At 42.7% G+C, this 22,616-nt stretch overlaps 1 protein-coding gene across 6 annotated transcripts in view; it reads left to right on the top strand.

Annotated features, from left to right (window-relative positions):
* RHBDD1 (rhomboid domain containing 1) overlaps window positions 1-22,616 on the top strand; it is a 117,188-nt gene that overhangs the window by 69,459 nt on the left and 25,113 nt on the right. The gene's annotated exons all lie outside the window — the stretch shown is intronic.

Below are 22,616 nucleotides of genomic sequence, written 5' to 3' on the forward strand. Positions count from 1 at the left end.
CAGTGGAGTCTGACGTAGTTGAGCAAGTGCTCCGATACCTTTTTAGGTCTCTGTTTAGTTAGTTGTCCAACTGCTTCAGCTCTGTGATGGGTTGCGAAAAAGTCACTAATTTGCAGATTGTCTTGCATTTATGTTTATTATAAGATAGGAGTGATGCTCTATCTAGCTTTCTACACCCCAAAGGGAAGCTGGAAACATTCCTTGTTGTTCGTCGGAGTTCGAATCTATCATTCTTAGTACATTTATTTACTACCATTTTTTTTGTTTAAGTGAAGAAGATCTTTCCCTTATGAAGTAGGTAGAAGCTATAATCCTTTTTAAAAAGCCTGGGTAAATGCTTAATTTTTTTTTCTCTTGAATTTCCAGTCTTCCGAGTAAAAGTTAGTGTGGTAGAGTAACACTAAGATTTGAAAGGCCAACTAATAGAAATTCATTTGGTAGAATGCCAGTCCAGCAAGAAACATCCAGCACCAATTAGTTTCAAACTGTTCTTTAGTTAAATATATCGGAGGAGTAAATTAAGGAATCAAGGTAGCACCTTTTTAAGTTCAGAATGTGCTGTGGTCGTGGTCCTTACCAGTACCCGGCCATACAGGTCCAGAAGCTCATGTTGGTGGTAGTAATACCAAAGTAGCCTTTGTGGGAGAAATCTTGAAATCCCTATTATTTCAAGGAGCGTGCACGTTTACTACTACCAACAGAAATCTTGTTCTGTTGGCAGTCTCAGCTTTTATAAGCGAGTCCAAGAGGCAGCTGATACCACAATAATAGAAAAATTCTGGAAAAGAGCCATCTCTTTCTTTGAGTCAAAAGGCAGATGCCAAGTAGGAACATTAGCTCATTGCATTTTCCTCTCTCCTCTCCCCCACATCCTTCCATGTATAATTTGTGCCTTTTTTTTTTTTTTTTAATAGCCTGCCACCAAGTTCAGCTGGCGGCTGGGTACAAAGCTGTGTCCTTTTCAACTCCTATCTGCCAGCCTGGAGCATGTGTAGTGGTTAAAGCTGGAAATCCTTACTGGCAAGTGGTGTAACTTGTGCTGCTTTTCTTAGACTCTTCTGCAAGGCAAATGGCCATAGTCACACTTTGGCTCCCTCGTGAAAATCAAGCTGATCTGCCACCCCCCCCCACTGTACAGTTGGGGTTGCTGGTTAGCCATATGTGAAACTATGGTAGAATATACTATAAAGGTCTTGGCTTCAGAACGAGACTGGTTGCTGCTTTGTCTTTCCGTCTTTGGATGTGAAATTACCAGGGAAGCCATTTTAGAAAAAAGAAAATTTAGGTTCCAAATGAATATCTAATGCTTTTGTTGTTAACAGATGATTTGACAATATCTTCGAATCTTGTTTATAAGCATTATGTGTTTGTAGGGACCAACTGAGACACATTTTCGTTAAAAAAAAAAAAAAAAGAGAGAGAGAACTCCCATACATTTTTCCTTTTACTGAAGCTACTCCAATGTATATAAGAGCAGCATTTGTCTTGTTTCTTTATTGTGTGAACATTTTTGAGAAAAATGAAATGCATTATGTTCATTCTTTTTCTCTTTCCTGGTCTAGTACAAAGGGAAAATGATGGGAATGTCAGTGTCCTGCCTTCAGTCCTGGCTTATTAATGAACCAGCTTTACTTGAGGTGTGAATGACTGAATCTAAACAGACCTTTGTTTTGTTATTTTTTTTTTTTAAAGTAAAGAGTTGAATTGGGTACTCTCTTCCTTTTCCATTATTCTGTGGTAATGGACTGAGAAGAAGGGGTGTAGCTAGAAAGGGGTGGCGGCACTGGGAACCGTCAGGAATATTGGTGTGTGACAGGTAGATCTCAGGGCTCACGGAAGAAAGACCGTTTCAGGAATGTAAATTCACACAGCTATAGGCAGCAGACCTCAGCCGATCCACACGTGGATTACGAGGTGGTATCTTATTCAGTTGCGTGATTATACGATCCTTCCTTGGCGCAGTGCAGGCATAATACAGTTGGGCCGGTTTTAACATATGCAAATGTTGGCCTGCTTGGCTTCGCAGAGGCATTGGAGGCCAGGACAGAGATGTACAACTAATTCTGTGTGACCACTTCATTTTTTTTTTTTTTTAAGTAAATTGGTGTGTTTTCCCCTAGGGAAAGTTTCTATGTAATGAAAAAGTACCATCTGCCAGATTGTCTAAAAGTGGTTTCATTGCAGAACACTTACTTTGGATTATGATTCTTACTTGCTAGTCTGTGTTGGAGATTCTCATTTCAGTGAGTGAAGTTGGATATTCGAGACTGTATCTAGATGTCAAATTATGCACATAAAGAAACATAAGTATAATGAGTTTTAAAATCTGTGAAACATGTGAATATCCCAGCCAGGGAAAAAATAATGAGTGAACCAGAGTTCTGTGTAGGTCCCTATTGTAAAGGAGCCAGCTTCTCTTGAGGTCCTAAATTTTAAAATATTAACCATAGCCTACTGTTACTGGAATAACAAAATAGAAATAAAGATACATGAAATTTAAACATATTTGGGAACTTGACAGTAATGGTTTGTGTGTATTTATAATTTTTCCTCTGCCACCCCCTACAGTCACCATTTATTGAAAGCATTATTCAGATGTTAATGAGTAGATTTAACAATAAAAGTAAAAACAAAACGCTAATGAATTAATTCCACCCACCCATGTCCCCCCCCCCATCCTCCCCACACTTAGAGGATGCTTCCGGGCTACCAAATCTTAACGGTTTCAGAAATATTACCTTGCACACTCATGTTGCTCAGATCATCATTCATTCTGTTACTCAGCAAATCCTCATTTGAGCCTCTTGTATGTGTTAGATACTGTTAAGCATTGTAGGCTGCAGAAAGGAATGCATCCTGTTCTTTACTATCAAACCAAAAATAGTATTCTTTTTTCTGAACAATGGGAGATTTAAGGGACTTACTTCACTTCAGCTAACCAATATATTAGATTCACAAAAGAGATATAGTAACTTTTGAAATATTTTTAAGAGAGAGCGACAGAGAGAGAGAGCACCAGTGGGGAGAGGGGGTGGGTAGGGGCAGAGAGAGAATCTTAAGCAGGCTCCATGCCCAGCACGGAGCCTGCCCAGGGCTCAATCTCAGCACCCTGAGATCATGCCTGAGCCAAAATCAAGAGTTGGACGCTTAACCGAGTCACCCACGTGCCCCTACTAACTTTTGAAATGAGGTGATCACTTTACTTACCTATCTGTGAAATAATTCAGCAATCACGATTCCCTAAGTTATATAAGAATTTTATAGACTATCAAGGTTACTAATACAATGATTTGTATACTCAAGCTGTCTACACAGTAATCTCAGGAGTAATTGATGTATATATTTAGTATTTCATAAAATCCAATAATTGCATAAAATGATTAATTTAGGCCTGATTAAGAAACTCTTGTTGTTTCTACAAAAATGTATTAATTTGGAAAAGAGATATCAAATAGTGCTTTGAAAGTACAGTGGATCTTCCATTCTTATTAATCAAACAATTGAGGGTATGAGGAAGTTTCTAATCCTACGTATTTATACTAAAATATAAAACAAAACAGTGTTGTTTTTATTTTTTGAACTGAAGACCCAGACTTTGTTACATAGATTCAGTAGTTGATGTTTTTAGTGAATCAGATTTTATTTTCTTTTTATTGGAGCCTTTCTGATTCCTCTTTAAGCATTACAATTACACATCAAAAGTATATGTGACGTTTTGCATGACTGTGCCTTAATATTCCTTCTCCATCTGTGAGTTGGGTGATGACACCAGTATTGAGTTTGGTGTCTGTAAAGAGTCACATTGTTGAGCTTATTAAGCACGTGACTTCAGTTTAAATCTTGGGGAAGGATGTGTTACTGTAATCCTTTGCTTAATTTATTTAAATTATTTTTAAAGTCAGTGATGAAAAATGAGACAAAGCGGCACCATTTTCAAATGAAACTGTGATATGCTGGCACTGAGCGTGACCTTAGAGGTCATCATATCTGACACCTGCTTTCACCCAACAAGGAAACAGACTCAGAGAAGCCCATCACATCTATATCCATGTCTGTGAACTTGGCCTCGGTTACTGTTGACAGTGTCCTGCCCTGGGGATGCAGGTGTGAAGTAGGCAGGTGTGAGGAGCCTGGGAGACAGGACCTCCCTAGAAGGTGCTAGATTGGACCCATATTTCTAGGGCTCCCATGAGGCCACCCTAGAGCTGAACCCCTGTGTGAGCCTTCTGGTCTCGACTGCAGACAGACTTTCAGCTTTCCCCTGCCGCCAGGGGCAGAGTCCACCTGGCCTTCAAGGGAAGGGGGAAGTGGGTGAGGAAGTGTGACAGGCAGCTCTCACATATGTGCGCTAACATCTGTTAAGATGTGTGTTGTGATTGCTGTGTGGGTCTGCTTTTGTTTTGCCATAGGAGTGAGCAGCTCTCAACTCCTTTTCTGGAAGTTCTACCTGAATTCCAGACGTCCCGAGGTAGATGGTGCTGAGGAACTGAGGCAGGCAATGATGGGTACCTGAGCCCATATATCACAGTCTTCTACTATTTGGAGAGCACTTGTCGTTCTAGTTATAAAAAAAAACAGTATATATTCACTGTGGAAAATACAAATAGGAAAAGAAGACAAAAAATAACCCGTAACCCCACCACCCAGAGAAAAACCACATAACTTTTGAGGTGTATCCTTGCAGCTACCCATAATATAGGCGCCCAAAAGAAAGCACCGCAAATATTTTGGTGAAATTCTTTCCAAGTCAACAAGAATTAAGTGCCTGTCCATGGTGCTAGGAAGGTTCACGTACCCACGCTGCGCTTTGAAATAAGCATTTGTAATTATCTTCATTCTTTCAGACGGTGAAGTGGTGGCACAGACAAGTTAAATGATTTGCCCAGAGTCACATTCTAAGTGGTAAACAGCAGGCAAGGAGGCCAGACTTCTCTGTTCCTAGTTGGGACACTTTTTAATCATACAACAGAGCCTTTTAGAAGCATTTCTAGGCCGCCACTGAATTGCCACGTACAGGAGAGACTGTTCTCCATACAGTCAGGACGTCACTGAGTTGGAGTTTTGTTTGTGTTCTGGGAGGTGAATTGGCGGTTGTGATATTCCCGAGTTCAGAATCCTGAGAACTGAGATGGGTGTGGCCGCTTTGGAACAGTCTGGGCTACATTTAGAAAGACCATATTACTTCTAGAATAACAAGGACATTTCTTTTACTGTGGTCCTCACCTGCCCATAAATGATTGGCTAAATTCTTTTGTTCGGTTTGTGGTTTTTGGTTTTGTTTAAGCAACAGATCTTGATAGAATTAAAAATAGCAAAATAAATCATTTGTGTAGGGAAAGAACACCCTTTTACATAAGAAACCTGCATCTCAGGTACCTTATAGGACACACACACCAAAAAAAAAAAAAAAAGTTTACTGTGCACAATCATACATCATCTGCTTGGCTGTCATTCATTTCTACCAAAGTTTATAGCATATGAGCATGAAAATATTTTTAATACAGACACATTAGCGATATTTTAATTAAGAATATTTGTGTCATTCATTTAAATAGGGCTCTATTTTTGTTCAGTAGCTTTCCTTTTAGAAGAGAAATGATTCAGAACAAAAAAAGAATGAATGTGCTCACATTAAGTGTGGCTTTAGACATCAGAATTTTAGGTCAGGCTGTTACACATTTCTCCCGCTCCTTGTGAGAGGGAATTATTCCCGTGAGAATTTCTACTGCTATCTGCTCTGCCTCTCAAAGTCTTCTCCTAAGAGTTGTGCACCATCTTCCATCCATTTTGTTGTGTTGTGTTGCCAGTAAGAAAAATCAAGAGTCGTATGTTGGTTTCCGTTTATTATAGAATCACAAATAGCTTTCACAGTGGTCTAGTTTCATCACATGGCGGTTCTCCAAGGGTCCAGAACTATTTATAATTCTGTTGCACTTAGTTATGGAGAGCCAGATGTGAGAGTCATGCATAATATGTATTTATATATCTTCATGAATCTCAATTAGGGGCCAGAAATCTTTCTGTGTCACATCTGTGTTATTTAAATCTATTTTTGTTGTAACACAAGACTGAAATTGTGCAATGTTATGAAGATTACTATAAATATTAAGCTTATTAAAATTACATTGTAATCATCTGCTCTGGAAAAATTGCAAATGGCCTAATCATGCCACGATCAGGGGAAGATTAAATAAATCACGACGTAGAGTACTACTCAGCCATTAAAAAGACAGAAGCAGGTTCACGGTGCATCAGATGAGAAGCAAGGATACAGGCAGTATTCTTAGTAACAAAAAAACCCATTTATTTTTGGAAGACCTAGTAAATGTGTATAAAAAAGATTGGGATAATATTTAACAAAATGCCAATTATCCTTATTTCTCAAGCATGAGATTATGGTGACTTTTATTTTCTTGTTTCGGCTTAACTCCATTTTCTAAAATTTCTGCAAAATCATGCGGAACCTTTAGAAGGAAAAACATATTATTAAAATGAATCTATGCATTGCTGAAAATATTCAGTATTAGCCATGCTCTTCTCTGATGTTGTCCCCAGCCCCATTCCGTTGAAGGCATAAGATTGCTGTGGAGAAATGCAGAGACATCATGTATTCATGCCTCTGGCTTCTGCAGGCTACTGATGGGCAGTCAGAGTGATGGGGGAGACTGAGCAGAGCCCAGTGTCTGAACTAGAATCTCTCCAGATCCTGTCTCCCCTTTTCCTCTTTTGCTTATCCCCTCCTTTCCCTTCTCCTCTCTACTCTAAACCTTTCGTGCTAAAGTTACCCACACCCTGCAGACAAGAAGGCCAACGGCTCCTGTCATCAGTAGCTAGCTCTCCCCGCCTACTGTAGTGATTTCCTTCTTAAGGTTCTAGAACACACTGGATCCTGCCTTAGTTTGAGGCTGCTTCGGCAGCAAGCTAGGAACCGTAGCGCCAGTCAGTTCCATTTTACCTGACAGTATCTGAAATGTAAAGCTTTGTACGTTTTACAGAGAGTGGTCCTTTCCTATCTGTTCTGCTTCATCTGAACGAAAGGTTGTGTGGTAGTTGGAACCCAGCGATTTGGGTCACCAGGAAAAGGAGAAGTCTGGCATGCTTTCTGTGGAAGAGCATTTATGTATTGCAAAACATAGTTCTGCATTACTAGAGAACAGTATGGGTTGACTCTTGAATCACTGCATTTAGAATTCTTTACAAGTCAACCTAAACCACCCAAAGGCCAGTATTTTTTAATTTTCAGCTCAGTGAGACTAAAAGGAAACAGTTTGCTTTGGCTGTAGTGATGCTGAAAGAAAATAAGATGTTACTAGTCCTTCGACATTAAGGGAGATAAAGTGTTTAATAAGTGTCTTCTAGAAGAAGTGACATCTGTATACAACACCTGCTGTCTTCATTATAACTTTAAATAAGCTGTGTCTCTGGGGGTTCGCAGGGCCCTTCTTTTGGCACACACTGCTGTGGCAAAGATAAATTTTTAACCCCAAATAATTTGCTGTTGTGTAGAGGATGCTTTTTGGTGAGGCATTTGGGGGTGCCGAGGGGAATAAGCCCCTGACTTAGATAACTCCGGCCCAGCAAGGCCCGTTTTGAGCATAATTTTGACATGATGACGATTGTCAAGTTATGACATTTCCTAGCCCTTGGTAACCCTAATGATTTGCTAATTATTATGTTAATGTTTTCTATATCACAGAAACATGTAGACCGTTCTTCTTGGTATGTGGGCATCGCTGTTTAGTGGAATTCTGGATTTCTTTGTATGCTTTGAGGAAGGGGACCTGAGCTGTGCCTGTGCTGATGGCGTGTTTCTGCTATGCTTTTACTCCTCACGGTGCTGCATGTGGGGACGGGTGGGTGGATGTGAAGGGACTTCAGGGAGAGCCTTTCTCCGGAGTACCTTTTAAAAATCCATGCCAAGGGGCCTGAAACACGTAATGTTTTAGGGAGCTCATTGTGTGGGCGTGAACAAGACGGAGGGCCAACGATGGAGTCAGTGTTGTCAGCACTCCCACAACAGTGGTGCTAAAAGTCAAGATGACAATAAAATGCCAATATGCTACCAAAAATAAATAAATTTAAAAAAATAAAAATCTTCCATTTTGGCAGATTGCAGTTGAACCAAGAATGTTTTCCTTAGGAATGGTTGTGAAAAGCCATGTGGCCCCAGAAAAAATAGTATTTAACCAGCAATGTGGTTCATCTTATTAGCCCGAGGAGAAAATAACTCCCCACCAAATTCTACTCTATTATAGATAAGAGTGTTTGAAGCCAAAATCAAAAACATCTGCTGTTTTTTTAGCCACGTGAAACTAATGCTTTGTCCCCCAAAGCAGCCGCAGTTTGTACAGATGCTGTGTACCCTGTATCTCTTAGACCTTGACACCATACAAGGGGGACATCTCCAGAGTTAATGAGCAATTAGGACATTCTTTCCTGTCAATTAACTGGCAGAATAATGAGATCAAATGAGCGCTGTCCTTAAAAACACCCAGACTTGTATTTTCTAAAAAGCATTTCTTGCTGTGCTCTTTGCAGTTCCATAAACAGAAAAACAACTCCTTAACATGAAGATAACTTAAAAATTGCGCCTACAGCAAACGGAAGACAGAGGCATACAGAGAGGGTGCCATTTACTTGAGACTCGGAATTCTCAGATCTTATTCCTGAGTAGTGACGTCATGATCTCTGCCATCACCTTCAGTGTGGTGAGGTTCGGCAGGTGGGACACCTAGGTAGTGAGCCTCCTTGCTCCTATGAATGAATGTGTAGTATCTAAGTTTGGGCCGACTGGGGTTATTGACCCTAAATTTCAATGAGTGGGTTCCAGGCTACGGCACATCTAAGGATTATGGTTTACCCCTGGAAGTGATGCATCGTGAAGGGTTTGAACCAAGAGGGAGCAGAGAAAATGGATGAAGACCCCAAGATGAGAGGATGGCCCATTGGAAAAATGAAGTAGTCTGGGACTCTAAGATATTTTTCAGGTGCAGCCCCGAGTGGCAAGCTAGGTGGGAATCCGGTTGTGAAAGGTCCTGTACACGGTGTTTAAGGGTTTTGTAGCTGGCCCTGGGACAGTGCAAGCCGGGAAGAGTTTTAGGTAGGGGAGCAGTAAGAGCAAATATGTATTTGAAGGTCCCCGTGCTGTGTGTGGGGATTGGGCTGCAGGGGGAGAGACGGAATTTAAGTGAGTCCTAGCATACCAGGCCCCATTGTAAGTGATCTGCGTGTGTGTATACGTGTGTGTGTGTACATGTGTTAATCCAACAGCAATGAAGTGAGTTTTACTATTTACCCATTTGAGAGAAGACGAAACCAAAGGGAAGCTGACTGAGGTCACCCAGCTGGTAAGCGGTAGAGCCACGGGGTGAGCCCACACAGTCTTGGTTCCGAAGTCTCTGGACTCGTCATGGTTATTTTCCCTGTTATACTGTATTGGGAGGGTTGTCACCACCGTATTTCAATTAATAATAACAGTACTAATATTCTACGAAATGCTATTAGTACTTTACTATCTTAGTGAATTCTTTTTTGTGTTCATACTCATTCCTATCAGAATGAAATTATAGGAATTTTAGTGAATCAGAGTTCTGTAAAATATTCATCAAGAAGTTTCAGATTAAGTTTTCCCAGGAGAGGTCAATGTATGTCTTCTAGGCTCACTTGAAGCTTTGCTTGGGAATGTACGTGGCAGATTTCACGGTTGAGTCTTGTCGGGGCCTGCGGTGGATACGTGTGAGAGTCCAGGGGATATGAGATCCCAAAATGTTTTCTAATCCACAGGTAACACTCAGCTAACTGTAGATGGAATCTTCCAATTCAGTGCAAAGACAGGAAAGGCAATATTAAGAATAAAGGAGAGTGGACTTTTCTGAAAGACACAGCTCACTGACAGCAAGGAGAACTGAATATATTCCTAACTGCGGTGACCTCACTTGGTTTCCGAAAACAGAATAACCCTTGTTGTCCCGTGTGTTTCTGTAAGTAAATGGTGACCCTGGTGCATCCAAGGACTGTGCTTCAAGAAGGACCAAACATACGGTTGACTAGTATTGAAGTAACTGGAGAGATGGTTTATAGATTTTGGTGATGCTCAGCTGCCTGCCTGTTAGCATCACCTGGGGACCTTTTTAAAATTATGAATCAGGATCCATAGCCAGTGGGGTTGGGGTGAGGGAGTGTGCACAGTGACGGCAGTGTCGGCCCAGGCACTGGGATTGCCTTGTAAGCTTCCCCAGTCTTCAGGTGGAGAGATCCTGGAAGACAAGGTGAGAGGTTCCCATTGATCTCTGCATCATCCTGAAGGAGCTCTAGCAGAAGGCAGTGAGCACTTTGTTTTTTTAGGTTGGAGGTACTGATAATACCACCCATTGCAATAGTACCTAGATTTCTAAATTCTTTGTATATAGTTTTTAGAATGTATGGGGAATCCGTACTGTGCCAAATAGGAGAAGATAGCTCCCTACCTTCCCCCAAAATGAAGATGAAGACCACATTTCCTGCCTTCAGGGAACTTGGTCAAGTGGGAGAAAGAGGAAGGGGGTATGGAGGGAGGGAAGTGGTAAGGCATCAGCAAAAATAGCTCTGATTTAGGTGAAACCATTGCTAGAAAAGAGAAGGGGGAAGGCAGTTTGGGAATGTTTAGGGATGTGAAGGCTGGAAGAAAGGGGTGGTACATGGTTTCTTGACTGTCTCCAGGACAAAAAAATCCAAAACAAAAACAAACATTAAGCCCATCTTACATCACATACCAATTCTTCTTGGAAATCATGCAATTAAGAAATTATAAAATAACATGTTTGGTTTTTGTTTATTCTGTTCTCTAGACTTAAATTTTACTGATGAGGAATGTTAACATAATGCAGTGAATTTTAATGATTATTGCTCGTAGTCCTTCTTTGTATTATTATTTTGCCTTTTAACATGTTTCTTCGTAGAGGAATGAAATTGTCAGGCCTTTTCGTGGTTAGGGAAGTTGCAATTCATGAAATCACCAATTAGAGAGGATTACAACCTGATGGCTCGGCTGTGCCTTTTAAAGAGAGGTCAGCTGACATTTCCAGAAACTGTAGAACTATTCATCTATGGGCCCTGTGGCAGTGGCTTGGCCTTATAAGAATCACACCGAGTTCTTGTGAACATAGTTATTCCTGGGATTCTAAGTCTGTAAGGGCGTTAGGAATGGCCTGGTCCTAACCACCTTGGCAATGTGCACCCTGGGGAAAAAGGTTGTTCCTGGCTAGACCCTCATGGCTTATCCATCCTGGAGCTTGTCCTGGAATCCACATCATTACACTCCCCACCTAGAGCTGTTTCTACCATATCATGCAAGTTTATTTTTAAGCATAATATGCAATCAAAAAATAAGCAGAGTTCTTTGACGAGCAGTAATGCACACCCTGACCATTACTAAAGATTCCCCACTACCTTAGAAGACTGTCAGTAGGATTCTTAGGTGCCTATTTTGCTTTGAAAGCAATTAGTGAGCAACTAGAGTAGAGGTGGGAAGATATATCCTTAAAATAAGTTTTAACAGGTTCCAGTGATCAGGGTGGATCAGCTTGCTTTTTTAATACACTTGTAGGAACTTCCGTGGATTTTCTGTTATCTCGTATTTAGCAGATGCCCTTGTGAAATGATCCAGAACATTCTCGCAACTAGATTTTCTCTTTATATATTGATTATTTTCATGCTATAAACTTTTGGCCTGGTTGGTTTTAAGGTATTGCGAGATCTTTAAGATAAGATTAGGGGTCAAACTTACTGTATTTTATTAGTTGTCTAGTTTTATATGTTTCATACAGAAATGGATTTTCAGTTGAAATCAGTTGTAGTCTCGACATCTTGCTATATTCAGACATAGATCTTTGAACTGGAGAGACCTTAGCAGATGCCCTCTTCGGTCATTTCTGGAACACTCCCTGCAACGCTGGTGAGATGGGCCATCTATACACTGTCAGAAATAGGAGTCTCTGGAAGGACGTTGTCAAATAAAACACAGAATAATTCTGTCTTTCGTGGACTATCTCCAAGTTGGTACTTAAGGGGATTAAAATTGAAATGACTTGATTAACTGACGCTAATTTAACATTTTATGGTATTTTATGGTAGTTATCAGTTAAAAGTTTAGCCAACCAGCCAGAACAAGTTTTCGCCTATGAAGAATTTGATTACTATTTTTAAGATTTTATTTGTCAGAGAGAGAGAGAGCGAGACCAAGAGCACAAGCAGAAGGAGCAGCAGAGAGAGAGGGAGAAGCAGACTCCCCGCTCAGCAGGGAACCCGATGTGGGACTCGATCCCAGAACCCTGGGATCATGACCTGAGCTGAAGGCAAATGTTGAACCACCTGAGCCACCCAGGTGCCCCTGGTTACTATTTTTTATATGTAAAGGGAAAAAGGAAAAAGTAAGCAGAAAGAGCTTAGAATCTGTAAACCCCTCGGTCTGTGAGGAAGCCCTTTGCTGCCTTGCTTTCCCGCCTCAACATGGGCTGAGTGTGGGCTTTGCAGTCAGTCAGGCCCCAGTTGGAATCCCAGCTGTCTCTCCTTCACCAATGAGCAGGGTCATTAAGGGATTTGTGGGGATTTGGTGGCTAGGGAGTTAAGGCGTGCTCGGGCACTGTGGTGGCGGCCACCTGATGCAGGGATGAAGGACACGCGGTACAGAAGGCCCTTGCTCTAGCGCCTCTTCTTGCCACTTTGCTTCCCTTTCTCCTTTGCCACACATTTTCTCTCTCCGCTTATCTTAGAGCACTTACCAAAACCTTTCTTTTGGTATCCATTTCGATTTTGGAGATTTCTCCCAAAAGGTGATAATGAATGACCACTAAGCCACTAACATTCAGCAACCCTCTATGAACCACGCAGAGCAAGTACATTACATGCATTTTTTTTTCATTTACTATTTGCAAGAACTTCCAAGACAGGCACAGTTGAGGCTCAGAAATTAAACGTAATAGAGTCAAGGTATGAATTGAGACCTGTTTGACTCCAGAGCTATTCATCACTGTGCAGGTCACTCCAAGGATCTCCTTCCAGGAGTGTTCACTTCTGTGTCCACCCCCGTCCCACACGCGATGGTTGTAAAAACAGTAAGAGCTAGTACATGCTTCACCTGGGCGCTGCTCGAAGCCCCTTGCGTGTATGGCCTCATTGGAGGCTCACCACTACTCTGGACAAGCTCGGTCACTAGCCCCATTTTTCAGGTGAGAAAACAAAGGCACAGAGAGGCTAAGTACTTTGTCTGCTTACGTAGGGTCACACAGAGTTAAAAGTGGTGTTCCAACTCTGGTTCTTCATCCGCCAGCTGTCTTTCCCCTCTCACTCGGGCAGTTCTTAGAATGTATTTTACAGTAGGCCTGGCGACTCAGAGAAGAGACAGGAGCTCCCTCCTGCCTACCGTAACCATCCTGGCTACACATTTCAGTTTTCGGTAACCTGCACGTTCTTTCCTTATCCTCGCGACAGTCCTTCCCAACGAGTGATGTATTGGCTATTTCGTCCAGAGGCTAGACGGAGACTAATGCCTAAGCAAGGAAGAACAAACAGCAAATTCATTAACTAGGAATCTATTTACAGTCAATTCCCAAGGCTCATTGTGCAGCCGGCGCCTCCACATCATTTAGAGCTGCTAATAAATGAAAGTCTTTGCATCTTTCCAAGTGTCTTGATATTTACAAGCCTCGTATTTTACCATAGGAAGCAGCCTCAACAAGCATATTCATGTGTTGACAGTTCTAATTAATACAAGTAATTAGTCCTGACAGTGGAACCGTGAAAAGAAGACCCATTCATAAATTTGCTAATTATGTTACTCTGCTCAGAATTTAATCGTGGCCTGGTCTTTCATCATTTTTATATATGGGCAAAAGGCTGTCTTACTAAATCCTTCCGACTTTCACATTTACTTCTGGTAAAGGAATTTTGTTGAGGTGAATTTATCATTAGAACTTAATTCTCCAGGGCGCGGGAAGGAGGTAAATGAGAGGATGGGAAAAGCCGGGCAAGGAAGGAGGGAGAAGTCAAGTGCATCCATAGGCTTTCTTACTATCTAAACCTTGTGATTTTTTGTGTACTTGTTTTGATGCCTTTTCTGAAAACTAAGTTGGTTTTGTTTAGGGTGTTGGGATGTTTCTGGGACAGAAAATTTGAAGATAGTTTGTTAGTTACTTCGATCCACAGTTGAACCCTCTTCTGTCTGTTGTAAATGGCCTGCATTTTCAAGGAGGTTTGCTCTGGAACAGGGTTTCTTTAACACTATTGGCCTTTTGGGCTGGAGAGTCCCTTGTTGGGACTGTGCATCACAGAATGTTGAGTAGCACCTGGCCCCCACCCACTGGATGGAATCCACCTGCCCCCCTAGTTGTGACAGCCAAAATATCTCCAGGCCTTGTCGATGGTCTCCTGGGGGGCACAGTGACCCCTAGTTGAGAAACACTGCAGTAGAGAGAAGCTTCAAAAAGGAAATCAGGTAGAACTTGCGTTTAGGATACTTGCACAGAAACAGCTGTAGTGAACTCAATAAAACACATTTAGAAGTAACTTAATGGTATGAAATCCAGATTTGGAATGTTATTTCTTGAATCGCAGTACCTCCTTCTTACCTCTTCAATGTCAAGGTCCCTCTGGTCTTCCTTGTGGAAAGTAGAGTGACGCTCGATAGTAGAGTAGCTGTGTCTAAAACTTACCTTTGCTTCTCATGTGAAATATCCTGGGCTCTGAGCATTCATGGATTTCATATTTCAAGTTTAGGTGACCTTGATGTTTTGGCTATTCAGCCGCAGGTGTTCTTTGTCCCCGTTTCCAGTCCATTAATTCCTTCTCTTACCTCCCCTCCTTAGATTTCCTGTCCTTTGTCTCAGTTACTGTCTTACAAATACTGTCCATGCCCTTACTGCTCTGTCCTCCTTCCACCCATCTGGAAACAACCGCAGGTTCAGATGAGCCCAGCCACTAGGCTTCTCAGACCCTCCATTGGGCAGCTGAGACTGATTGGAGAACATGGGCCAGCAGAGGAGACTGAGCCTGTTATAAATGCACGCCAACATCCCACCTGGCCTTGACTGCCCGAGAAAATAGCATCCACCTGTAGGTAATGACTTCAGTCTCCTATCAAAACTACAAACTTGGGGCACTTGGGTGGCTCAGTCTGTCAGGTATCTGACTCTTGGTTTCTGCTCAGGTCATGGTCTTGGGATTCTGGGATCGAGTCCTGCATCGGGCTCCATGATCTGCAGGTAGCCTGCATGAGATTCTTTCCCTCTGCCCTCCCTCCCACATGTGGGCACCTGTGCTCTCTCTCTCTCTCTGAAATAAATCTTAAAAAAAAAAAATACTACAAACTTACCTGTACCCAATCCCATACTTAACTCATCCCTCTGACAGCTGGGCAGCGAGGTCTCCTCATCACAGAAGTCCTGACTTCTCAGGAAAATCTTTTGTTACTGATTGATCATCCCTTTCTCCCTTTGTCTTCAGCCTGTCGGCCTCTACTGGGTCCTTTCTATAAACATCGAAACACATACTAGCCTCTCTCCTGCCTCAGCCCAAAAGAAAGAGAGAGCAGTAACACAGCTGCCTTCCACTCACCTGCCCCTTTCTTCCGGTTGACACCCTCCAGCCAGTTGCTTCTTGTCTTTACTTCTTCAACTCTGAATCTTGCCATCACTTCTTCGATCATGTTACAGCCGCCATTACTCTAATTACCCAGCTCCAGCCAAATTCTTCCGTGACCTTGCTATTGCCAAGGCCTGGGGTCATTTTTCCTCCCCACATTTCCTTACCCAAGTGAATCACCCCTTCTTAAAACCCTACCTTTTGTCTCCCTTTCCCCCTGATGCCCACTTCCCTAGCTTTCTGGCTGCTGCTGGCTCTTTACTTGGCCTCCTTGGCAGGTTCACCTCCCTTGAATTGACTTTTGAATATCAGTTCTCCATGACTTCATTCTAGGTTTGTTTTTTTTTTTTAAGATTTATTTATTTATTTTAGGGAGAGAGCACAAGCAGGAGGGGCAGAGGGATTTATTTATTTATTTTAGGGAGAGAGCACAAGCAGGAGGGGCAGAGGGACAGGGAGAGACTCCCAAGCAGACTCCACACTGAGCACGGAGCCCAACATGGGGCTCGATCCCAGGACCCTGAGAGTCGAAACCAAGAATTGGATGCTCAACCAACTATGCCTCCCCAGCGGCCCTGGCTGTTCTTTTCTTTTCCCAAGGCTTCAGTTTCTGGTTGTGTGCTGGCAACTTCCACATTGATCTCCTCAGACCAGGGGAAGCTCTTTCTGAGCTTCTAAAATATATAACACACTCAAGGACATTCCTAATGCAGAATGTACAAAACCAAATTCATAATACCTTTCTACCTCCCTGACTTATTCCTCATCAAGTGTTGCTGGTGACCAAGTCCACTTGGTGCTAATTCAAAACACGGGTCACGTTCTTCCAGTTCTTTCCACGTGCACTAGTCTGAGCCAGTGTTGTCTGTGCCCAGAAGGTAGGTGAAGATAAAGAGGTAAAAGGGCCAGATCATGTAGGGCCTTTTAGGCCAGTCTGAGTGCTTTAGTTTTTCTCTAAGATGGGACCCTGAGAGGGTTTTGAGCAGCAGACTAGCATAATTGAACTTTTTAAAGGATTGCTTGGGCTGCTGTGTTGACAGTGGTCTGTAGGGCACCACAGTGGGTTGAGTGGTGACTCCCAGAAGAGCTCATTAGAATGTGACCGTATCTGGAGTAATAGTCTTTGCAGATGTAATGAAGGTAACAATCTCAAGATGGTGGACCCTAAACCCAATGACAGATCAGTCCATTGCATCAGTCCAGGCAAGGGGGGACCACAACTCCCATCAGACAGCTGCCTTGGAGGAGATGCAAAGAGGTCAGCTTCTGGGTACATTTTGAAGGTAGAGAGGGGACTGAGATTTTGGCTGAGGGCACTGGAAAGTTGGAATTTCCATTAGCCTGAACATGCAGAGAGAACAGATCTGTTAGGAAAAAACAGAGTTCCGTCTTGGACCTGGAAAGAGTGAGAGACTTATGAGAGCTCTACATAGGGATGGTGAGGAGGTGGTCTGTATGAGGCCAGATGGTAAGTGTGGTCTGGAAATATGTTTGCAAGTCATCAGCATGGCATAAATGGTATTTAAACTCATGAAGCTGGGTGGAATCTCCAAGGAAGTGAGTATAAATAGAGAAGAAGATTGAGGACCGAGTGCCTGGGTCTCTGACATTGAAGTTTGAAGAGAAAAGAAGGTACCAGCAAAGGAGAGTGAGAAGAAGGGACCAGCAATATGGGGAGAAAATGGAGAAGAGAGGGTGGTTCCTTGAAAATAAGTCCAGGAGGAAGGAGCTCTCAGCTGTGCCAGATGTAGTCCTTGTGGGATGACGGCTGAGAAATGGGCCCTGGACTCAGCAAGGCCAAGGTCAGCAACAACCTTGACGAGAGCTCCTTCAGGAAATAAGCAGTGGCTGGTGCCATAGATTCTGCTGTTGCCTCCTGTTCCATCAGAGTTAGAGCAGGGCTGTGTGCTTGTAAAGGCTTGAGTTTCTTAACCCCCACCACTACCCCTGATGACTAACGAGAGGGAACCCGACAACTGACTTTGGCTGCATTGCTACTACTGGATTCCCCAGCCTTAGCTGGTGTTTAATAAAGAAACCCCTGATGGTGCTCCTCCTGGAGCCACAGCAAATTGCCCATGAGAGAAGCAGCTTCATCACAAAGCAGTTTTTGCCTTTGGCTTGGTCCATCTGGCCTTGTGCTTTTCGTTGTAAGGTTAATACGTGAAATTGGTCTTTGCTCTGCCTATAGTATCTGACTGTATAAGGAAGGGCTCTCCTGGGGGGCTTGTCAGTAACTCCAGAGCCGCACTGTCCAGTAGGACTTTCTTCAGTGATGGACGTGGTCTGTATCCTCAGTGTCCAGTACGGCAGCTGCTAGTGACATGTGCTGAGCCCTGGGGATGTATAGTAGTCCCCGCTTATCCTTGAGGGCAACATTCCAAGGCCCCCCAGTGGGTGTCTGAGACTGCAGATACTACCGAACCCTGCATACACTGTTTTTTCTTATACATACACTGTGATAAAGTTTAATTTAGAAATCAGGCACAGTGAGAGATGAACAACAATGGTGAAATAGAGTGATTGTGACAATAGACTGTAATAGAAAGCTAAACGAATGTGGTCTCTCTCTCTCTCAAAATACCTTGTACTCACCCTTCTTGTGATGATGTGAGCTGATAAGATGACTACGGGATGCAGGGAAGTGAGGGGAATGACATAGCCTTGGGCTGCTGTTGACCTTGTGGTCACAGTGGAAAGCAAAAGCATGGATAAGCGGGGACTACTGTAGTCAATACAACTGAGGAAACTGAATTTTTAGCCTACTTCATCCGAATTCATTTTTTTTAAGATTTTATTTATTTATTAGAGAGAGCGCACACACACATGTGAGAGAGCATGAGCGGGGGGAGGGGTAGAAAGAGAGGGAGAAGCAGACTCCCTCCCTCATCAGCAGGGAGCCGGATGTGGGACTGGATCCCAGGGTCCCCGGGTCATGACCTGAGCCAAAGGCAGATGCTTGGCTGACTGAGCCCCCCAGGTTCCCCCAGTTTGGCAGTTTCTTTTCTTTTCTTTTTTTTTATAAGATTTTATTCACCTGAATTCATTTAAATGTAATTAGCCATGTGTGGCTAGTGACCATTGGACGAGTGCAGATCTAGACCACAGTTTCTCAAAGTGTGTCCTGGGAACCTGTTAGAAACACAAAATCTTGGACGCCGCCCCAGACCTGCTGAACCAGAAACACCAGGGGGTGAGACCGGCAGCCTGTTCCAACAAGCTTGGCAGGGGAGTCTGATACGCACTAAGCAGAATGCTCCGTCCCCGGAGTTCCTGAGTTAGTAGGTCTGGAATGGGGGTCTGAGAATTTGCTCTTCTAACAAGTTCCCAGATGATGCTCTGATGCTGGTCTGGTAATCACTTTGAGCAGGTGATGTAGAAAATGGAGCACCTCTTTATGAGGCCCCCAGATCCCCAAGAACAAATCCCATGGATGCCACATAACAAATATTTGAAGTCAGGAAATCCCAATGTACCCTCTACACTCTCTGAAAATCTTGCTGGCTAGTATTAGAGCTCCCGGCTCACAGAAGGGCTCCTAAGTATTTGTTGAACTAGTAAAGAGATTTGTATCCTTAGCCTGGGTCAAGTGTCTAAAGTTAAGAACTGTTACCCTGCCTGTGACTTTCCGTTGGTGATCGCTTTTTGGCATTCAGATAACCTGTTAGTATATTTTCACTTTTGTGATCCATAATTCTGCAGCTTATTTTAGGAGAAGCCACTGTCGGCGTAATTTTTTACTCTGTATTTTGATAAATTTTAATTGCTATAATGCTAAGAAGGCCATTTTTGATAAGCATTGTATGCCCCCTGTAGGGGGCTCACTTGGAAATGTGTCTTTTTTGTTGTTGCATCGGCAGGGTAGAAGCAGAAAGGTTATAATCATCATTCAATGCCTGGGTCCAGGAATGTTAACTCTCCTGCGTGTGGAGGATTGTCCTGTCCACTGAGGAGAAACCAGTAACCTGTTCAGGTGACAGAAATCTCTCCTTGGTGAAGCCACCTGTAAGGCTATGACCCTCCTTTGCTAGTCCTATTTCCCCATGAGCATTTTGTAATCAGGTTTACGTGTTTCACAGGAGGATGAAGGACTCTCTTCTGCTCTTTCATTACATAATTTAATCCTTCCGGCAAATATTTTATTCATAGTAAGGCCAAGTGCTGTGTGGTTTACAGAGATGCCTGAGACCTGGGCCTGCTTGCAAAAAACTTACAGTACTAGCAATGAGCTAGAGAAATGGCTTAAGAATTATATAAATGATAGGAACAGAGAGGGAGAATTACTTGGGGAATTAGTCAAGATTAAACCAGAGAAATAACCAGTGGGAGACATATACATGAGGGGATTCATTGCAAGTAATTGGCTTATGCAATCAAGGGCGCTGGACAAGGAAGTCTGAAGTCTGTAGGGCGTGCCCGGGATGAAGCTGCAATCTGCAGGTGGAATTTCTTCTTTTTCAAGGAAACCTGAGCTCTGGTCTTAGGGCCTTTCTGAATTAGGCCCACCCAGATTATCTAGAATAATCTCCCTTAAAGTCGACTGATAATGGGACTTTAATCCTATCTATCGAATACCTTCGTAACAGCACCCAGTTAGTGTTTGATGGAGTAACTGCAGACCGCAGTGAGCCCAGTTGACACATTTAAAAAAAAAGACCATCGCACTTAGACACTGAGTGTTCAAGGATCATATCTTGAAAGGTATGGCATTTGTTCCAGTCCTTAAAGAATGAAGATTCTAGGATGTGGGGATAAAGGGAGTAGGCATTCTAGAGAGTACCACTATTAAATATTAATAAAAATGAACAGGGGCACCTGGGTGGCTCAGTCAGTTGAGCATCTGACTCTTGATATCCGCTCAGGTCATGATCTCAGGGTCATGAGATTGAGCCGCATGTCGGACTCCACACCCAGCGTGGAGCCTGCTTGAGAGTCTCTCTCTTTCTCCCCCTCTGCCCTTTCCCCCCCCCCCCCCACTCTCCCTTTCTCTCTCTCTCTCTAAAAAAAATAAATAAAAATAAATAAATAAAAATGAACAATAAAATATACCAAGACAGGAATGTACAGTTGGTGTTGGCACACTGGCTAGTAGTTGCACTACGACCTTTCTCTGAACCTGTTCTCAGTTTGCTCATCTAAAAAATGGGTCAAATGTTCATCATGACTGTCCCCTAGGATGGAATGAGATGATATTTGAGGGTCCATTTTGGAACTGGTAAACACTATGAATGCTAAGGTATTTTATATAGGTGGTGGTGGTGGTAGTATTTTTGCATGTGAAGTTTGGTTAAAAAAAAAAAAGGGTGGGCAGGTAAAACAGTGCCTGATTATTGTGGACTTTGCCTAAAATTTGCATCTTTAATTTGGGGGGAGAAAAGGTATTTTCTAAAGTTTGTTCCAAATGGACTGAAAGGAAGTAAAAACATCTCTGTATATGTAGCCATGCCCCATTGTCAAAAAGGCACGGTCGCCATTTGCTCTGTCCTAAGACGACTCAACATTTTTTTTTTTTTTTTATGGAAGCGGACCTCTGTTTTTAACATGATATTGGGGATGAAGGAGAGTCATTTATTATAAACTTATTGAATACTTTGCCTAAATAGGAAAAAAGAATTAAACCATTTCCAAGAAAGTTGTTCCAAGTTTCTTAGGTAATGGCTGATGTAGCCAATTGACTCAGTCACCAGAGAGAACTCCAGAAAGGGACGCTACAGTGAGTGCAGTTTGACAGACTTATTTTTTTCTCCTTTTTCCAGAGCCGTGCTCTACAAACCAAGCTAATTTTGCCAAGCAAGTTCCCCCCCTAATTGTTCAAGCCATATGCATTTTGAAGGAAATTTAATCCATATGTTCCTGAGTCACTTACGCCTAAGTCATTAAAATGTTATTTTGTAAATATGATTTCATGTTTGAAGTCGTAGTAAAGTATTTTTAGGAGATTTTCCTTCTTCATAACGCTAAATTTTTCTTAGTTTGTTTTCTTGTTTTATTTAAACACACTGCACATCATCTTAACACACGTCCTGTGATGAGACACAAAGGGAGTCTTGAAGCCAGAAGAGGGGTCTAGTCTAACACGTTTGAAGCAGCCAGTTTTCTCTTCACACAAGTTGATAAATGTTACCCTCCTTCAGTGTTTTCTGTTGTGTCCCGGGCTGCTTTTAACCTGGTTGTACCCCACCCCAGCCCTCTCCCACGCTGCTCCCTGAACGGGTGCCCACGAAAAAGAAGAGGGAAAAGAAAAAGGAAAATAATAGAACCAGACTGCCTCATAGGATCTATTGCTCAGCTGTGCCACGTGATCCTTTCTTTCCAAAACTGAGTTCATTTTCCCCTTTTACCCACTAGCATTGCCAGCTGGGAGGATTTAGGTGTTTCATAAAACGTCTACAAAAGAGAGAAGTAAAATTGAATTTAGGAGCAGTCTATGGCTTTTCATTCTTAGGGCAAATAAATGGCAGTGCCTGCTTAGGACTGAAGCTAATTGAAAAATTGTTTCATGTTTTCCCCAAAATAAGCTTTTTTTTTTTTTTTTAAGCCTCTGTCTCTTTGGAGTCCCACGATAGGGACCAGGATTTGTCTGTGCATGAAGCATCCTGGTGTATGTGTGTCCATCCACCGGGACACCTGTAGGCTGCAGAGGGGCACCGGAGAGGCCTTATTGTTAGGGTTTGGGAGAGATGGGTCTCTCCTGAGCACCAGTTCTTCACGGGCAGCCGGTGAAGCATGTCAAACATAGTAAGAGACATTTACCACCCAGAGGTCCCAAGATTTAAGGAGTTAAAACTTTTCCTTCTCATCAATTTGAGCTTGTGAAGTACTGCCCCATCTTTTCTGTTTGTTTTTAATTCAGTCCTCAAAACTTCACTGAAGGCTGTGGTTTTTAGGTTTGGGTCGGTGGTTTTTTTTGTAAGGAAACTGAGGTTCGGAGAAGTTACTCTCTTAGATCTTTCACAAGGAAACGGTGGCTATTGGTGTGTGCCTCTGACCCCACCAGACTG

This window comes from Ailuropoda melanoleuca, chromosome 2, assembly GCF_002007445.2.
Source record: "Ailuropoda melanoleuca isolate Jingjing chromosome 2, ASM200744v2, whole genome shotgun sequence".
NCBI lineage: Eukaryota > Metazoa > Chordata > Mammalia > Carnivora > Ursidae > Ailuropoda > Ailuropoda melanoleuca.